Below are 6781 nucleotides of genomic sequence, written 5' to 3' on the forward strand. Positions count from 1 at the left end.
GTGAAGCTGCATCAAAGTTGTGAAGCTACATCGAAGTTGTGAATTTGCATCGAAGCTGTGAAGCTGCAACTAGGTCAAAGTTATGAAAGGTCGAAAATGTGAATCTTTTAGAGAGGTCAAACTTGCAGTAGAATATGTTGGTTGAAGTTGCAGAAGATTTTTTTGGGTAGAAGAATTTGTTCAAGGTCAAAATTATAGTAATTGCTAAGGAACTTCTAGAAGGAAATCTCGTTAAGGGACTTGGTCTTGGATAGTCTTGGTCAAGGGTCATAGGTCTTGGAATTTGTCAATTGAAGATTATATAAGAAGAAAATCATTCTTGTGGGTTTTCCACTCAAGTGGAGAGGTTTTGGCCCCGACTAATCGTCTATATCTTGTGTCCTTTTGTCTCACTGTTATTTATGGTTTGGTAGTTGTTTGATGAAAATAAACAATAATATTTAAGGTGGAAAATAATCTAACTAACATAAGAAAAAATACATCACAAGCATTTAACAAAGTAAGAGAAATTACATAATATAGCTACCCTAGATTTCTCAGTAAATAATGAATATTTAGGTCATCAAGGAAGTAGGTGAAGTACTTGGAACTTGCAAATAAGAACACTAAAACTTCGTAAAAACTTGAATATGTGAGAAACAATTATAGATTTTTTTTTTTACCCAAGTAGAATGTTAACAAGCATTGTTGCATACATTTTAAGATGTATATACCATATGTATTTCAATCTAGGTATATGATTTAAAGATAGATGTTACATGATACAAGTATTAATTTTATAATTTTATTGTTGTACATTGTCATTACCATGTGTCTAGGGGCTAAGGAGAGGGTGCAATTTTAGTGAGATGATTGATGTACTTTTTAAATTGTACAAAAGTGTTATGGAAGCTTCTCACACTTACAAAATATACAATTTTTTTGGAAATATGCAAATGTGGAGTTGTCTTTGTGGTGCACCTTCTTTTGGAGAACAATTGAATTCCCTTGGTGCTACATTATAAGCACATGTTTCTTGGAAAATATGTTCTAATAAAAATGATAGTTGTTTTTGTTTTTTTATTCTAAACTCTAATAAAACAAGTGATGTTGAATGACACCAGCATTTCATGCTTATTGAATTGATACCTTTCCTAGGTAGAAACATTCCAAATTGGTTTTGTCTAATTTAGTAACAAATACCTATATATTTTCCATCTGTCAAACCAATGATGAATGAACCATTTTGTGTTCATACTGTGAAATTGAAAACATATGTTGAATGACAAAAAATTCCATGTATTTGAATCCATACCTTTCCTTAGCTAGAAACATCCTCCAAATTGGTTTTGCCTCATTTATTCACAAACTTCTATAGGTGTCCCATCTTTCAAATCAACAATGGATGAATCATTTTAAGTTCAACTTGTGCCACATCAAATATAATAGTTATCTTGAAATTCAACATAATAACATATGATAGGGAAACTATATTGTAATTGAACATAATATTCCATGATTTATTTATTTTCCAAACTTATGCATATATGCAAAAATAAAACTTGGAAAGAATAGTGTGTTGGAAAATTATAAAGGCAAAAAGTTTTTCTCGCCTTGATAATTAGTTGTGATTTTTTTATCATCTTATTATCTTTTTTAACTTTTATTTTATATTTTTATTATCAAGCAACTACCAAAATATAAACATGAATATCAATGACACAAGATGTAGGCTCTTAGTAAGGGAAAAACCTGTCCTTGAGGAGAAAACCAAAAAATCTCTTCTCTTCTTCAAGAACCAAATCAAATTAGGCAACCAAGTGCCTTTGACCAAGACCAAGAATTTCCTCCATCCACCAAGTCAACCTCCCAAGTTGATCAACCAAACACTAGCTCATGTTTTTATAAGCTAACGCAAATATGCTCCTAAAGCAAAATGAGTTAACAAGGTCTCTGCTTTGTCATACTATATCTTCAGTCCTACAACTACATGTTTGCAACGTTTTCATCCCTGCACCATATCAAAATATTCATCCCTTTTACATGTATGAGATGGGACATTGTCTCCTATTCCATTGTAGTTTTCCTTTCATTCTAGGGATTTCACACTCCTTTTCTTCCACCTGCAACTTCAGGTCGAAACTTCCTTGAATTGCCTCCACACTAGGTCGAATACTTGGGTATATAGTGGTTCGAAGTTTCTCTTTGAAGCCGACATGAACAGTGGGCAAGCCGACTTGATGGTGGATGAGAAGATGACCCAATTACATAAAAATAATTTCATTTCCTTGATACAATGCCCAATAAGGGTCTAGACCCTAATGACAAGGACATAGACTCACGACTTAATATTAGAAACCTTCAATGGAGGCTTTGACCAAAAAATAAAATAATAAAGCATGAAACCCATGCTAATGCATATTTTTTCTTTTATAATAAATTATCTTTTGCTTTATTTTGATACGTTCATGACTCAAATATAATTATGATGACTGATACTACTTACATTTCTCAACGCTCACTCTTAAAATAGAGAGATATTCATAATTTATCAACCGGTACAAGGTTGACCTCAATTTGGAATGTTATTAAGAAGAGTAGAACAACATATGTAATGCTTGGGATACCCTCCCTGCCAAGGTATCCTCCCAACATGGACTAAGGTATCATCTAGGCATTTTACACTATAGGTACCATTAGGATACAACCTTGGTATCCATCTAATATGATACCATCTAGGCCTCCATGACTTGACACCAACCCTTACAGGGATCTAGGTATCAACACTAAAATGAATTTGCAATCGATACCCTCCCTTTGGGATCTAGACATCAACTGAGATCTCAATACTAACAAGGCTAGGATATCCTCCCATGTACCATCATACAAGAAACTTTATGGTACTTCGTCTCTCCCTCTCAACCAAATCAGAGTCATTTATCAATGTGCCAATGTTTTAGGAAGAGATCAACACATCCATCAGTACCAACATGCCCCTAAAACTAACTTCTTGTTGGTAAGAGATTTCATCAAACACATCAACTACTTGTTAATCTATTGGCACATACTATAACTTCATGACCCCAACCATTATTAGTACTTCCAATGTATATGTTATTGTATGCTAGCATAATATTTAGGATCTTTCAAACATTTTGATGTTTCTTAGGTCATCACATTATCTAAACACATTTCAACGAAAGCTTCCTTCTTCAATTTCTCCCGTAGCACCAAACTCAGCCTTAGCACATTCCAAAATATCTGATTCTTGTTTAAAAATTCATTAATCACAACTTTATTAATCACGAATAACTATTTGTAGTTCTTCAATGAAACAACCAAAAGTCGTATACGCAACGAAAATATTTAAAATACTTCGTAGACAAGGACATCCAATATAGGACAATAATTATAAGTTGTATATTGTATAAATAATTGATGTAAGATGATTACAAATGAGAATGAGGGTCCTGTATATATAGCCAGGTAATCACACTTTTATGAATAGACATGTCTCTGAGACATTCCTTTTCATTATTAACTAACTAACCATTAGTTAATTTACTTATTATTTATTATTATGATTATTATTTATTATCTATTTTTACATAATTTATGTTCATAACATTGCCTTCCCCTTCAAAAAGCTTTGTACTCAAAGCTTTATGATGAAAGGGCTTGATCTCTTTTTCTGCTACGAATGTCTTCTTCTTGATCTCTTTTTTTCTGCTACAAATGTCTTCTTGTCTCAGAATAGTGATCCTTGTCGATACAAGTTGATATGATACTCTATGTGACAAACAAAACTATTACACTGAGATGGGACCAGACCATCCTAAATTAATATTCTGTTGAATCTTGTAGTGACTGGAAACTTATGATGAATCGTTATCACATGAATGGATTGCACTGACATTAAGATTCTTCAGAACATCAGGGTTTTTTTATTTTTTATTTTTATTTATTTTTAATATGTTCTAAATACATAGCTTGATTGAGTTGTCTACTCTTGTGATTTGGATATTGATAAGGAATTATAGTGATTTTATTTTCCCTTATCTTGTTTGTCTCGTTTTCTTGCTTTATTTGGAATATCTGATTTCCTTTAGTTATGGAAGTTGAATGGTTAGTTTTTGGATCTTCACTTGAATATTTTGTTGCTGGTACTGCAACTTCTGAGTACATCTTTACTTCATCTAGTTTGTCCTCTTCTTGAGTTGTGATATATATTGGATCGACATTAATTCCCTTATATTCAACCTGGACTGTTACATCTACAGACTTCGATACTTCTTGAGTAAGTTTCTATAACTTGTCTTTTAACGACTTCTTATCATTCTTAAGATTTTTAATTTGCTTCAGTAATTTTTCACTATGATCTTTAAACCAAGAAAATTCTTCATTTTTGTTAGTAGTGACCTTGTCAACGTCTCTTTGCATATTTTGTAGAACTTTTTTACTTTCTTGAAAAATTACTTTTGAAATATCTTGTATGTATTCTGACATGACTGAATCTAACTTCAAAGTAATGTCTTGTAGCGTTATATTTTTCTTTTTGTGGGAAAATGTCAAAAATTTCCTTTTTTTCATATTCAGGATGAAGGAACCTAGGGTTTCCATCCATGGCGAACCCAAAATAATGTCACCTTGATTGCTCCATAGTGTTTGAATTGATAATTGCGAAATAAATGTATAATCTTCAATGTTTAACTGTAAATTGGTCATGTCATATTTTTTTTGCCAAAATAGTCTAATTTTTCGATTATATTCGGCTATGGAATTACTAAATAGTTTGCGATTTCATGCGTTATATAATTTTTATCTTCAGTAGGGGAGATAGAAATAGTGACATATTTTCCCACAATAAACCCTTTAACTATAAATAGCACTGAAACATAATTAGGTGAAGTTTATGAAATTTTTCCTTCCTTAATTTCTGAATTAAACTCCATTTCACTCTTTTTTTTTTGGAGCTTAGGGTTTAAAGATTACTCTTTTTTTATTTTTTTATTTTATAAACGCTTAAAATTATATTAATTATTATATTTTCCTTTTTTAATGGAAACTTCCTTTTTCCACCTTGATATCTTATTCACCTTTATTTATTTATTTATTTTAAATTTTAATATATATATATATATATATATATATATAAAACACGTAACTCTTACTTGAAATTCTTTCCGTATATAGTTTTTTATTTTTTATGTTTAATTAACCTTACCATATTTCCTTTAATGTATAAGGTTGTTCTTTTAACCTCTTAATTTTTTTTGAACGTAAAAATAACTCGATATATATAACTTGGATTTATTTTTAGTTTATTTAAGTAAGATACCCACTAATGAATCCGAAAGGGTTCTGTTTGAAAGGTTGTGACTGATTGGTTTTTCAACGTTCTTGTTTGCCCTTTCTTTGTTAACAATAAAAGCTTAAATAATGGTGGTGTACAACATGAAAGAGATCACCAATGCTCCACATATTATAATTTTATTTATTTATTTATATAATATATTTTGGATCTTTGATGAAAAGGTTTGTGAATGGCGTGTAATGTGATATAGGTAGCTGATTCGTTGACGGATGGTTGGATGGGCGACAATAGAGTTGTGGAGGTAGTGGTTTTCTGTTGGCGGTTTACAGATTACAACGTGGGAAGAAACGACGACGGGTAATGGTTGCAGCGCGAGAAGATCTACGACATAGGATTTTTATGCAGTGCCAGACAAGGACAGGTTGTGTAGTGGACCGTAAGACGACGATAGCAAGAAGGTAGAGGGGAAGCAGTAGCAACGGACGGGGTTGCGAGAGACAGAGGAGTGACGAAAATATTTAAAATACTTCGTAGACAAAGACATCCATTGTAGGATAGTAATTGTGAATTGTATATTGTATAAAGAATTGATGTAGGATGATTTCAAATGAAAACGAGGGTACTGTATATATAGCCAGGTAAGCACCTTTTCATGAACATGCATGTCTCTAAGACATGCATTTTCATTATTAACTAGCTAACCATTAGTTAATTTACTTATTGATTATTATTATATTTATATTATTATGATTATTATTTATTATCTATTTTACATAATTTATGTTCATAACATTACCTTCCCCTTCAAAAAGCTTTATCCTCGAAGCTTTATGATGAAAGGACTTGATCTATTTTTCTACTATGAACGTCTTCTGCTTGATCTCTTTTTTCTGCGACGAATGTCTTTTTTTTTTTGTCTGCTATGAAAGTCTTCTTGTCTTAGAATAGTCATCCTTGTCAATACAAGTTGATTTTATGCTCTAAGTGAAAGAAAAAACTGTCGCATTGAGAAGGGATTAGACCATCCTAAATTAATCTTCTGTCGAATCTTACAATGACTAGAAACTTGTAATGAATTGTTATCACATGAATGGATTGCATTGACATTAGGATTATTCAGAACATCAGGTTAGGATTATTCAGAACATCAGGTTGTTGTTTCTGTGCTAAATATATAACTTGATTGAGTTGTCTACTCTCGTGATTTAGATGTCGATAAAGAATTCTAGTGATTTGATTTTCCCTTATCTTGTTTGTGTCGTTTTCTTTCTTTATTTGGAATATCTGATTTCATTTAGTTATGGAAGTTGAATGGTTAATTTCTGGATCTTCACTTGAATCTTTTGTTGTTGGTACTGCAACTTCTGAGTACATCTTTACTTCATCTAGTTTGTCCTCTTCTTGAGTTGTGATATTGATTGGATCGGTATTAGTTCCCTTATCTTCAACCTGGACTGTTACGTTTGGAGACTTCAATACTTCTTGAGT

Source organism: Pinus tabuliformis, chromosome 1_2, assembly GCF_031772625.1.
Source record: "Pinus tabuliformis cultivar Carrire ecotype Pingquan chromosome 1_2, CPIR1, whole genome shotgun sequence".
In the NCBI taxonomy this organism is placed as follows: domain Eukaryota; kingdom Viridiplantae; phylum Streptophyta; class Pinopsida; order Pinales; family Pinaceae; genus Pinus; species Pinus tabuliformis.